This window comes from Heterodontus francisci, chromosome 30 (assembly GCF_036365525.1).
Source record: "Heterodontus francisci isolate sHetFra1 chromosome 30, sHetFra1.hap1, whole genome shotgun sequence".
NCBI lineage: Eukaryota > Metazoa > Chordata > Chondrichthyes > Heterodontiformes > Heterodontidae > Heterodontus > Heterodontus francisci.
In genome coordinates, this window is record NC_090400.1 from 60265923 (window position 1) to 60279055 (window position 13133).

At 46.4% G+C, this 13133-nt stretch overlaps 1 protein-coding gene across 3 annotated transcripts in view; it reads left to right on the top strand.

The window, feature by feature from the left end:
- The first annotated feature begins 1442 nt into the window (after positions 1-1442).
- The window catches only part of aldocb (aldolase C, fructose-bisphosphate, b), a 36372-nt gene continuing 24681 nt past the window's right edge, over positions 1443-13133 (top strand). The window contains exon 1 of one of the 3 annotated variants that reach the window (XM_068010814.1): positions 1443-1548. The gene's annotated coding sequence lies outside the window, so the exon portion shown is untranslated. Of the gene's footprint in view, positions 1577-13133 lie in introns of all 3 variants that reach the window. The other 2 variants (XM_068010815.1, XM_068010816.1) reach the window with 2 other exon arrangements.

Genomic DNA, 13133 nt, shown 5'->3' on the forward strand with positions numbered 1-13133 from the left:
GGGGTGAGTTTATGCCTGTGTTGGATAGTTTGGGGTGAGTTTATGTCTGTGTTGGATAGTTTGGGGTGAGTTTATGTCTGTGTTGGATAGTTTGGAGTGAGTTTATGCCTGTGTTGGATAGTTTGGGGTGAGTTTATGCCTGTGTTGGATAGTTTGGGGTGAGTTTATGTCTGTGTTGGATAGTTTGTCGTGGGTTTATGTCTGTGTTGGATAGTTTGGAGTGAGTTTATGCCTGTGTTGGATAGTTTGGAGTGAGTTTATGCCTGTGTTGGATAGTTTGGGGTGAGTTTATGCCTGTGTTGGATAGTTTGGGGTGAGTTTATGCCTGTGTTGGATAGTTTGGAGTGAGTTTATGCCTGTGTTGGATAGTTTGGGGTGAGTTTATGTCTGTGTTGGATAGTTTGGGGTGAGTTTATGCCTGTGTTGGATAGTTTGGAGTGAGTTTATGCCTGTGTTGGATAGTTTGTCGTGGGTTTATGTCTGTGTTGGATAGTTTGGGGTGAGTTTATGTCTGTGTTGGATAGTTTGTCGTGGGTTTATGTCTGTGTTGGATAGTTTGGGGTGAGTTTATGTCTGTGTTGGATAGTTTGGGGTGAGTTTATGTCTGTGTTGGATAGTTTGGGGTGAGTTTATGTCTGTGTTGGATAGTCTGGGGTGAGTTTATGTCTGTGTTGGATAGTTTGGGGTGAGTTTATGTCTGTGTTGGATAGTCTGGGGTGAGTTTATGTCTGTGTTGGATAGTTTGGGGTGAGTTTATGTCTGTGTTGGATAGTCTGGGGTGAGTTTATGTCTGTGTTGGATAGTCTGGGGTGAGTTTATGTCTGTGTTGGATAGTTTGGGGTGAGTTTATGTCTGTGTTGGATAGTCTGGGGTGAGTTTATGTCTGTGTTGGATAGTCTGGGGTGAGTTTATGTCTGTGTTGGATAGTTTGTGGTGAGTTTATGTCTGTGTTGGATAGTCTGGGGTGAGTTTATGTCTGTGTTGGATAGTTTGGGGTGAGTTTATGTCTGTGTTGGATAGTTTGGGGTGAGTTTAGGTCTGTGTTGCGTGCTTTAGGGTTGGTTTATGCCTCTGTTGGATAGTTTGGGATGAGTTTAGGTCTGTGTTGCGTGCTTTAGGGTTGGTTTATGCCTCTGTTGGATAGTTTGGGATGAGTTTATGCTTGTTTTTGATGGTTTGTGGTGAGTTTATGTCTGTGTTGGATAGTCTGGGGTGAGTTTACGCCTGTGTTGGATGGTTTGTGGGTTGTTTTATGCCTGTATGGGATGGTTGGGACGAGTATGCCGAGGTTTGAATTTGATGGGTTTAGGGGAGGGTTTAACTGTGTGTTGAATGGTCTCTGGGTTGGTTTGTGGGTGTGCGCTGGGCCCGTCCCCGCCGTCGCGGCTCTGGGCGGAGTTTGCGCCAGTCACGTATCTCTGCGGCATCACAATCGCTGTATTAAACCGGAGGCGGAGCGTAGAAAACCGCATTCAGGACTAATCCAGCTGGGGACACAGCAGAATCGGAGCTGGAGTGAGAAAGAAAGAGAAGACGGAGTCGTGTTCGGTGAGAAGCAGAGTGAAGGGTTAGAGGGGTTTGTATTTGTATTTGGTCCAGGTCTGCAAATGGCCTTAAATAGAATTAATTACAGACAGTAAAGCCTGCGCTTCAGTCTGGATTGGTTTCAATGAGACTTTTAATCACTTGCTGTTTCATTTACAATTGTAGGAAGGGGATGACTTTAAAATGATTTGTTTTGGTGGCCGTGAGTCTGCGGTTAGTGTTTTAACTGAATGTTTAACTTAAATTATTTTAAAATTTTCTTGCTTGCGAATCTTGACTTTCAATAAGGTTGAAACTGAGTCGGCCATTGGACAGCGACACAGACAGACCAGCAGACAACCGAACCCACCACTCACACTCAAATGGCCCACATTATATCTACACACCTTTGCGCAACATCATTTATTAGATATTAGCAGAGTGAATGATACACAGTAAACTCAGACCAGTGCTCATTGGATGTGATGTCCATGTGGCAACGAGGTCAACCTCACCTGCGCAAGCCTTGGCATCAAACACTCTCAGGACAGGGTTAGATACAGAGTAAAGCTCCCTCTACACTGTCTTCATCAAACACTCCCAGGACAGGTACAGTACGGGGTTAGATACAGAGTAAAGCTCCCTCTACACTGTCCCCATCAAACACTCCCAGGACAGGTACAGTACGGGGTTAGATACAGAGTAAAGCTCCCTCTACACTGTCCCCATCAAACACTCCCAGGACAGGTACAGCACGGGGTTAGATACAGAGTAAAGCTCCCTCTACACTGTCCCCATCAAACACTCCCAGGACAGGTACAGTACAGGGTTAGATACAGAGTAAAGCTCCCTCTACACTGTCCCCATCAAACACTCCCAGGACAGGTAGAGTACGGGGTTAGATACAGAGTAAAGCTCCCTCCACACTGTCTTCATCAAACACTCCCAGGACAGGTACAGTACGGGGTTAGATACAGAGTAAAGCTCCCTCTACACTGTCCCCATTAAACACTCCCAGGACAGGTACAGCACGGGGTTGAAAAAAAAACGGGGTTAGATACAGAGTACAGTGTCTTGAATAAGTTGTATTATCTCCCCTCCAATTGCAGAGTGTGCCTCCCTATTGCCCCAGACAGTTCAATTTCCCAAGATGTTGGGATTTTCCCAAATCCTTGTGGCTTGCCTGAGAATTATTTGACAATTGTTGATTGAGGGATGTGTTGTGTGAAGTGTGGACATTTCTTCAAACTCACTTGGTTTAAGGAACCTAAATGTCTGCTTGTTAATGTTTCCTCATCTATACTAGATGTGGAGATGACCTGTAGGGAAATCTTGTGCAAATTGAATTTGTTGCACTGAGTAATTTATCTTTGCCCTTGCTTTGTTGTTGCTGATGGACTGAAGTTCCAAATGCCCAGATAGCATGTTGCTGATTTCACTTCATGACCTTGAGAGTCAGTGAAGATGAAATGTGTGATTAAAGCCCGCATCAGCACTTCTGGCATCTGAACCACAAGGATATTGCAGTCACCTGCATAGCAGTCGCAATAGGGGAGGGAGTAGCCGGGTTCTGACACATGCTGTGCCAAAATGCCCTTTTCATTTAATGCGGTCACCCCAGGATCTCCGTGAAGTTGAATAGTGTTGGGGTATTTGCATAGTAAATATTGGGCCAGATATCTCACAGGAATGTGGGAAATATGTAATAAAGAGACATCACAGGCTGTTGGCCTGCCCCAGAATTGTTAAAATATTATTGCTCACTCTCCAGTTATTCTCTCTGCCAAATATCCAGTTGTTCAATATAATTGGGCTTTCCACAGTTGCTTTGTAGAGCTTCACTATGTCCAATCTATTATTACTTCAGGTTATCTGTACACAGTAGAAGCTCAAATACCTTGAGGTCTTGTATATTCATACTGTAGTAGGGTAACAAACTGTCCAGTCCTTCCAGGGAACTAGACCAGGCTTTGCATAGGCTTATCTCTCTGGCTACCCAAAGAAGATCTTGCTTGTTGCTTTTCGACAGCTGCCCACTGTGCTAATAGTTTCGGTGAGTTTCCCACTAACTGTATTGGTGTCAGCCATGGCTCAATGGGTAGCAGTCTTTTTGCTGAGTCAGAAAGTTGTACGTTGAAGTCCCATGGCGGAGACGTGAGCACATAATCCAGGCTGACACACCAGTGCATTCCTGAGAGCATGCTGTGTTACTGGAGGGCAGTCCTGAGGGTGTGCAGCACAGCTGAAGGTGCTGTCTTTCAGATAAGACTCTTTCAACTGAGAGTCCATCTGTCTTCTGAGGTTGATGTAAAAGACATAAAGGACAAGAGCAGGGATCCTCCCTCATGTCCTGGCCACTAAGTATATCTCGACCGCTAAAACAGATTATCTGGTCAGTACTATACTGTTGTTTGTGGGACCAATTGGCTGCCATGTTTTCTACATTACAACAGTGACTATCGTTCAAAACTACTAACTATTATTCATTTCAAAACTACTTAATTGGTTATAAAGTGTTTTGGGATGTCAATCGTGAAAGGAGTTGTAAAAATGAAAGTCTTTCTCTTCTGTTTAGCTTATATTTTTCTTCTATCACATCAGTTTGTATTTATTCGTTTAAACAATGTCTGTCATTTGTCAGACCCAATTTTCTAATCCCATAGTATTTTTGCTATTCCAGATTTGCAACACCCCTTCCCTTCCCCTTCACAGGCTTGGTATTCGCAAACTCAGCTAATTTCCAACCACTTGTGTACACTAAGTAACAATGGACAAGAGCTGGTTTTCCCTGAGGGTCTCCAGGCCTGATAGCCACCTCACTGCATGCTGATATAGCTCCATGTACACATGCCCATTGTCTTCTCTGATTCATACAGAAACTTCCTTTTTATCCCCCCCGCCCCTTTCTCGACCCTTTTTATCCCCCCCTGCCCCTTTCTCAACCCTTTTTATCCCCCCCTGCCCCTTTCTCAACCCTTTTTATCCCCCCTGCCCCTTTCTCGACCCTTTTTATCCCCCCTGCCCCTTTCTCGACCCTTTTTATCCCCCCCGCCCCTATACTTTCTGACTTTGTAGAACAATGTGGCGTTGTTCAAATTTAACATTAGATTGTATCTGGAGAGTGTTTGAGCTGTGTAACACCAGGGTGAGATCCTGGTGGGTATAGATCTGTTGCTGGTGGTGTGGGTGATTTGAGGGGATAAACTGTGGGAATGATATGGAACTGGTTAATTTGGTCTGTGCCAAGTTAGCTGCTCTCAGCCAGTTGGCCATTGTGCCCTAAGCTAATGAAAGGGTAAACATCAGTCACTGTTTTTGCTTTTGTTGGGTTGAACAAGAACAAAGAACAAAGAACAAAGATAATTACAGCACAGGAACAGGCCCTTCGGCCCTCCAAGCCTGCGCCGATCCAGATCCTCTCTCTAAACATGTCGCCTATTTTCTAAGGTTCTGTATCTCTTTTCTTCCTGCCCATTCATGTATCTGTCTAGATACATCTTAAAAGACTCCATCGTGCCCGCATCTACCACCTCCGCTGGCAATGCGTTCCAGGTGCCCACCACCCTCTGCGTAAAGAACTTTCCACGCATATCCCCCCTAAACTTTTCCCCTTTCACTTTGAACTCGTGTCCTCTAGTAATTGAAACCCCCACTCTGGGAAAAAGCCTCTTGCTATCCACCCTGTCTATACCTCTCATGATTTTGTACACCTCAATCAGGTCCCCCCTCAACCTCCGTCTTTCTAATGAAAATAATCCTAATCTGCTCAACCTCTCTTCATAGCTAGCGCCCTCCATACCAGGCAACATCCTGGTGAACCTCCTCTGCACCCTCTCCAAAGCATCCACATCCTTTTGATAATGTGGCGACCAGAACTGTACGCAGTATTCCAAATGTGGCCGAACCAAAGTCCTATACAACTGTAACATGACCTGCCAACTCTTGTACTCAATGCCCCGTCCGATGAAGGAAAGCATGCCGTATGCCTTCTTGACCACTCTATTTACCTGCGTTGCCACCTTCAGGGAACAGTGGACCTGAACACCCAAATCTCTCTGGACATCAATTTTCCCCAGGACTTTTCCATTTACTGTATAGTTCACTCTTGAATTGGATCTTCCAAAATGCATCACCTCGCATTTGCCCTGATTGAACTCCATCTGCCATTTCTCTGCCCAACTCTCCAATCTATCTATATTCTGCTGTATTCTCTGACAGTCCCCTTCACTATCTGCTACTCCACCAATCTTAGTGTCGTCTGCAAATTTGCTAATCAGTCCACCTATACTTTCCTCCAAATCATTAATGTATATCACAAACAACAGTGGTCCCAGCACGGATCCCTGTGGAACACCACTGGTCACACGTCTCCATTTTGAGAAACTCCCTTCTACTGCTACTCTCTGTCTCCTGTTGCCCAGCCAGTTCTTTATCCATCTAGCTAGTACACCTTGGACCCCAAGCGCCTTCACTTTCTCCATCAGCCTGCCATGGGGAACCTTATCAAACGCCTTACTGAAGTCCATGTATATGACATCGACAGCCCTTCCCTCATCAATCAACTTTGTCACTTCCTCAAAGAATTCTATTAAGTTGGTAAGACATGACCTTCCCTGCACAAAACCATGTTGCCTATCACTGATGAGCCCATTTTCTTCCAAATGGGAATAGATCCTATCCCTCAGTATCTTCTCCAGCAGCTTCCCTACCACTGACGTCAGGCTCACCGGTCTATAATTACCTGGATTATCCCTGCTACCCTTCTTAAACAAGGGGACAACATTAGCAATTCTCCAGTCCTCCGGGACCTCACCTGTGTTTAAGGATGCTGCAAAGATATCTGTTAAGGCCCCAGCTATTTCCTCTCTCGCTTCCCTCAGTAACCTGGGATAGATCCCATCCGGACCTGGGGACTTGTCCACCTTAATGCCCTTTAGAATACCCAACACTTCCTCCCTCCTTATGCCGACTTGACCTAGAGTAATCAAACATCTGTTCCTAACCTCAACATCCGTCATGTCCCTCTCCTCGGTGAATACCGATGCAAAGTACTCGTTTAGAATCTCACCCATTTTCTCTGAGTCCAAGCATAACATTCCTCCTTTGTCCTTTAGTGGGCCAATCCTTTCTCTAGTTACCCTCTTTCTCCTTATATATGAATAAAAGGCTTTGGGATTTTCCTTAACCCTGTTTGCTAAAGATATTTCATGACCCCTTTTAGCCCTCTTAATTCCTCGTTTCAGATTGGTCCTACATTCCCGATATTCTTTCAAAGCTTCGTCTTTCATCAGCCGCCTAGACCTTATGTATGCTTCCTTTTTCCTCTTAGCTAGTCTCACAATTTCACCTGTCATCCATGGTTCCCTAATCTTGCCATTTCTATCCCTCATTTTCACAGGAACATGTCTCTCCTTCACGCTAATCAACCTCTCTTTAAAAGCCTCCCACATATCACATGTGGATTTACCTTCAAACAGCTGCTCCCAATCTACATTTCCCAGCTCCTGCCGAATTTTTGTGTAGTTGGCCTTCCCCCAATTTAGCACTCTCCCTTTTGGACCACTCTCGTCTTTGTCCATGAGTATTTTAAAGCTTACGGAATTGTGATCACTATTCCCAAAGTAGTCCCCTACTGAAACTTCAACAACCTGGCCGGGCTCATTCCCCAATACCAGGTCCAGTATGGCCCCTTCCCGAGTTGGACTATTTACATACTGCTCTAGAAAACCCTCCTGGATGCTCCTTACAAATTCTGCTCCATCTGGACCTCTAACACTAAGCGAATCCCAGTCAATGTTGGGAAAATTAAAATCTCCTATCACCACCACCACCCTGTTGCTCCTACATCTTTCCATAATCTGTTTACATATTTGTACCTCTATCTCACGCTCGCTGTTGGGAGGCCTGTAGTACAGCCCCAACATTGTTACCGCACCCTTCCTATTTCTGAGTTCTGCCCATATTGCCTCACTGCTCGAGTCCTCCATAGTGCCCTCCTTCAGCACAGCTGTGATATCCTCTTTGACCAGTAATGCAACTCCTCCACCCCTTTTACCTCCCTCTCTATCCCGCCTGAAGCATCGATATCCTGGGATATTTAGTTGCCAATCATGCCCTTCCCTCAACCAAGTCTCAGTAATAGCAATAACAGTCTCAGTAATAGCAAATGGGTTCAGCTGTAACACCCTCCCCACTCCAACTGTCCAACAGCTTGCTGATACCCACTGTACTGACTCCTGGGCTGGAATTTTACACCACCCCAGCAAGCCGGATGGTGGCAGGGAGGTGGTGTAAAATAGAGCAGGCGGCTCTCCTGACCTGCTTTTGGGGGGCGGGGGGGGGGGGGGGGGGTGGGGAAAGAGAGGTGAAAAACAGCCCGTCTGCCCCAGGCCAATCAAGGCTCTTAAGTGGCCACTTAACGGCCACGTAAGGGCCTTCGCCTGCCTCCATGTGGATTTTACACATGGCAAGCAGGCGTCCTGGAGCCGGGAAAAGCCACCTGGGCGAACTAGGCGGAGGGGGCGGCCTGATGATCGGGCATAGGGTGCCCATGGAGGGCCGCCCCCCACTACTCTAACACTCTTCCTTCCTCACCCCCCCCCCCCCACCTCCATCCGACCACCCTTGCCTCGCTGGGGCTCGACCGATTACCTCCGGTGAGGCAACCAAAACTTACCTTAACTCCCAGCTCCATGTCTTCTGCTGCGGTCGGCTGGGCTGCAGTCCCTGTAGTGGCCACCGCTCCCGGTGGCGCTGCTGGGACTAAGCTGCCAGCCATCTGATTGGCTGGCAGCTAAATGAGGCAGGACTTCCTCCCTCAAGCGGGTGGAAGTCCCGCCTTGGAACAATTAAAGTATGAGGACCCGTAAAATACGGAACGGATCCCCAGGCAAAGTGGAAGCGGCTTTGCCACCAACCTTTCAGTCGGTGGCCAGCTCTTGTCTGCCCAGCGTAAAATCCCGGCCCTGTACTTTGGCCACTGGGCTAGGTACAAGTGTGCACCTGTTATTCTTTAGTTTAGATTTAGAGATCCAGCACTGAAACAGGCCCTTTGGCCCACCGAGTCTGTGCTGATCATCAACCACCCATTTATACTAATCCTACACTAATCCTGTATTCCTACCACATCCCCACCTGTCCCTATATTTCCCTACCACCTACCTATTTTTTCTTTTGGGCCTCCTTATCTTGAGAGACAATGGATAAGCGCCTGGAGGTGGTCAGTGGTTTGTGAAGCAGCGCCTGGAGTGGCTATAAAGGCCAATTCTGGAGTGACAGGCTCTTCCACAGGTGCTGCAGAGAAATTTGTTTGTTGGGGCTGTTGCACAGTTGGCTCTCCCCTTGCGCCTCTGTCTTTTTTCCTGCCAACTACTAAGTCTCTTCGACTCGCCACAATTTAGCCCTGTACTAGTGACAATTTATAATGGCCAATTTACCTACCAACCTGCAAGTCTTTTGGCTTGTGGGAGGAAACCGGAGCACCCGGGGAAAACCCACGCAGACACAGGGAGAACTTGCAAACTCCACACAGGCATTACCCAGAATTGAACCCGGGTCGCTGGAGCTGTGAGGCTGCAGTGCTAACCACTGCGCCACTGTGCCGCCCTATCTCAGCAATGCTATCAAAAAAGGGAAAAGTAGGAGGGGAGGGTAAGAGGAAATGCAAATTGTCCTTGTTTACTTGGTGTTTTTCTTTCCCTAAGGTTCCCTCTTGCCCTAGTCCTGAACTTGCATCTTTATCTAGTTTCTCTTAACTCATCTCATGACCTCTCTAAGCTCATCTTGTCCAAGACAACAATGACTTGTATTTATATAGTGCCGTTAATGTAACGTCCCAAGGCACTTCACCGGAGCATTATAAAAAAATGTTTGACACTGAGATACAGGAAGAGATATCCGAGCAGCTGACCAAAAGCTTGGACAAAGAGGTAGATTTTTAAGAAGATTTTTAAAGGAGGAAAGATAGGTAGAGAGACAGTGGAATTTAGGGAGGGAATTACAAAGCTTAGGGCCTAGGCACTGAAAGATGCTGACGAGGCCGGAATTGGAGAAATGCAGGTCTCTCGGAGGGTTGTGGAGCTGGAGGAGATTACAGTGATAGGGAGAGGGTGAGGCCAATGGTGGGATTTGAAAACAAGGATGAGAATTTTAAAATCAAGATGTTGCTTGACCAGGAGCCAATGGAGGTCACCAAGCACAGGGGTGATGGGTGAATGGGACTTGGTCTAAGTTAGGACACGGGCAGCAGTGTTTTGGATGATTTCAAGTTTACGGAGGGTAGAATGTAGGAGGCCAGCCAGGAATGCATCAGAGTAGGCAAGTCTAGAGATAACAATGGCATGGATGAGGGTTTCAGCAGCAGATGGGCAGAGGTGCATTTGGGTGATGTTACTGAGGTGGAAATAGGCAGTCTTAGTGATGGTGGGCATATGTAGTCAGAAGCTCACCTCAGGGTCACTTCAAACTGTTGCCAGAGATCCACCACCTGCTTCCTTGATCTGACTGCTACCAAATTGTTGACCACCCAACTTTCCTTCCTGGCCCCAATGTTAGTTAATATTGTTAATGGTTCCTTCTCCTCAGGTACTGTCCCTCGCCCCTTCAAATTGGCCATCATCACCTCCTCAAAATAACCCACCCTTGGCCCATGTCCTTGTAAACTACCAGTCTACCTCCAACCTCTTTACCCCTCAAATCCTTGAATGTGCTGTCACCTCTGAAATCTGTGCCCATTTTCCTCGCAACTCCATGTTTGAATCGTTCCAATCTGATTTCCGCCCCTGTCACAGTACTAAAATGGCCTTTAAAGTGACAAATGACATCCTCTGTTACTGTGATCATGGTAAACTATCCCTCCTTGACCTATCAGAAACTTTTGATGCCATTAATTGTACCATCCTCCTCTGTTGTTCAGCTGGGTGGGACTGCACTTACCTGATTCCATTCTTATCTATTCGTTCATAGCCAGAGAATCACCTGCAGTGGCTTCCCCTATCTGCTCCCATGCCATCACCTCTGGGCTCCACCAAGGATTATCCTTGTCCCTCTCCTATCTCCCATCATCTGAAAACAGGTTTGGTTCCACCTGTACACTGATGACTCCCAGTTCTATCTCTCCGCCACCTCTTTTGACCCCTCTACTGTGTCTAATTTATCAAACTGCTTGTCGAACATCCACTAATGGATGAGCAGAAATTTCCTCCAAATAAATATTGGGAAGATCAAAGCAATTTTTTTCAGTCCCCAACACAAACTCCGTTCCCTAGACCCGGACTCCATCCCTCTCCCTGGCGACTGTACAAAGCTGAACCAGACTGTTCACAACCTCCCTGTCCTACTTGACCATGAGCTGAGCTTCTGACCCGATACTCTCTCCATCACCAGCTCTCTACTTCCACCTCCTGTAATATCACCCGACTCCACTTCTGCCTCCGCTCACCTGCTGCTGAAACCCTCATCCATGCCTTCGTTACCTTCAGACTTGACAATTCCAATGTTCTCCTGACTGGTCTTCCATCTTCCACTCTCCATACATTTGAGCTCATCCAAAACTCTGCTGTCCAAATCCTAACTCACACCAAGTCCCGTTCACCCATCACCCCTGTGCTTATTGACCCATATTTGCTTCCGGTTTGGCAATACCTCGATTTTTAAAATTATCATCCTTGTTTTCAAATCACTCTATGGCCTATCTCTGTAACCACCTCTGACCCTAGCCGCGATCTCTGGGCTCTTGCGCACCCTAATTTTAATCGCTGCACCACTGGCTGCTGTTCATTCGGCTTCCTAGGCCCTAGGCTCTGTAATTCCCTCCTAAACTTCTCCACCCCTCTCTCTCTCCTGCTTGCAGGATGCTCCTTAAAACCTGACACTTTGACCAAACTTTTGGTCACCTGTCCTAATATAACTTTGTGTCTCAGTGTTGAAGTGCCTTGGGATATTCTACTAAATTTAAGGGAACTATATAAGTGCCAGTTGTTGATCATTTGGTGCGATGATTTGTGGCAACTTGCGTTTGGCCCAGATAGATCCCTTTTTTCTCTCTTCCCTCTATTTCCTTGACTCTTAAACCATGTTGGGTTACTTCATTCTCTTCGCCCTGCTTCTGAATCTGAGAGCTGTGCTTCATGAGGGTTTAGCTGATCAGCAACAGAATGCCAGTAATCAGCGACAAACCTGTTTTGCAGGAGAAAGGTAAAATGTCTGCCTCTGAGCATCTCTGAGAAAATGGTATACTGTGTATGCTGGCTGCCTGCTGAGAGTGGTGATCCTTTATTAATGAGGGAGATTTCAGTTACACAGTTCTATGCTTGAGCCTTTGCCAGCCAGGACTGTGGTGACTGGGAAGGGAACCAGAGACAATAAATTTAAATGAGTGTGATGGGTGCTGAGAAAATTCCTTTGTCCAGGGGCTGTGAGATTGCAACAGGAACCAAGCTTCACAGCCAGGATATAAATAAAATTCAAACTTCTGCTAAAATAAACCCCTTCCAAATCCATTATACACTATTTTAATTTAGAGCTGAGAATGTTTTGTGTTTAGATTCCATAGAATGCTGTGGTAGAGGCAGAAAAGTAGTTTTAAAAAAATTAACCTTTTCCTCTCCATATCTCTGCTGAGGATGGTGACTCTATATTGGGCCACAGTTCCACAGGCACTGATTGCCCTCTGGGATCCCAGTCACAGTTCTATGGCACCAGCTGACCTCTGTTGCATTGCCTAACTGGGGAGCTGATACTTCAAAAGCAGAAAACTGGAAACATTGAGCAGGTCAGGCAAAATTTGTTGAGAAATTACAATCTGCAATTTAGGTGTGGAACCCTTATTGAGAAGTAGAAAACATTACAGATGGAAAGAACAGGAAATGGTCAAATAGTCAGTGATAAGAATGTGAGAGTAACTAAAAGAGGATAGGTAATCCTTCCATGGCTTCACCCCTCTCTATCTCTGTAACCTGCACTAGTCTTACAATCCTTTGAAATCTATTGAGAGGCGCAGTGGTTAGCATCGCAGCCTCACAGCTCTAGCGACCCGGGTTCAGTTCTGGGTACTGCCTGTGTGGAGTTTGCAAGTTCTCCCTGTGTCTGCGTGGGTTTCCTCTGGGTGCTCTGGTTTCCTCCCACAGCCAAAGACTTGCAGGTTGATGGGTAAATTGGCCATTGTAAATTGCCCCTAGTATAGGTAGGTGGTAGGAGAATTGAGGGAAGGGGGGGATGTGGTAGGGAATATGGGATTAATGTAGGATTAGTATAAATGGGTGGTTGATGGTCGGCACAGACTCGGTGGGCCGAAGGGCCTGTTTCAGTGCTGTATCTGTCTCTCTATCTCTCTCCTCCTCCTCGAGTTCTGGCCTCTTGCGCATTGCCGATGTTAATCGCCCCACCATTGGCGGCTGTGCCTTCAGCTGCCTGGGCCCTGAGCTCTAGAATTCCCTCCCTAAACTCCTCCACCTTGCTTTCCTCCTTTTTAAGACACTCCCTAAAACCTACCTCTTTTTGATCAAGCTTTTGGTCATGTGACCTAATATCTGTTCTAATATCTACTTAAAATGGCTCGGTGCCAAACTTTGTTCGATAATGCTTCTGTGAAGTGCCTTGTCAATATTTCT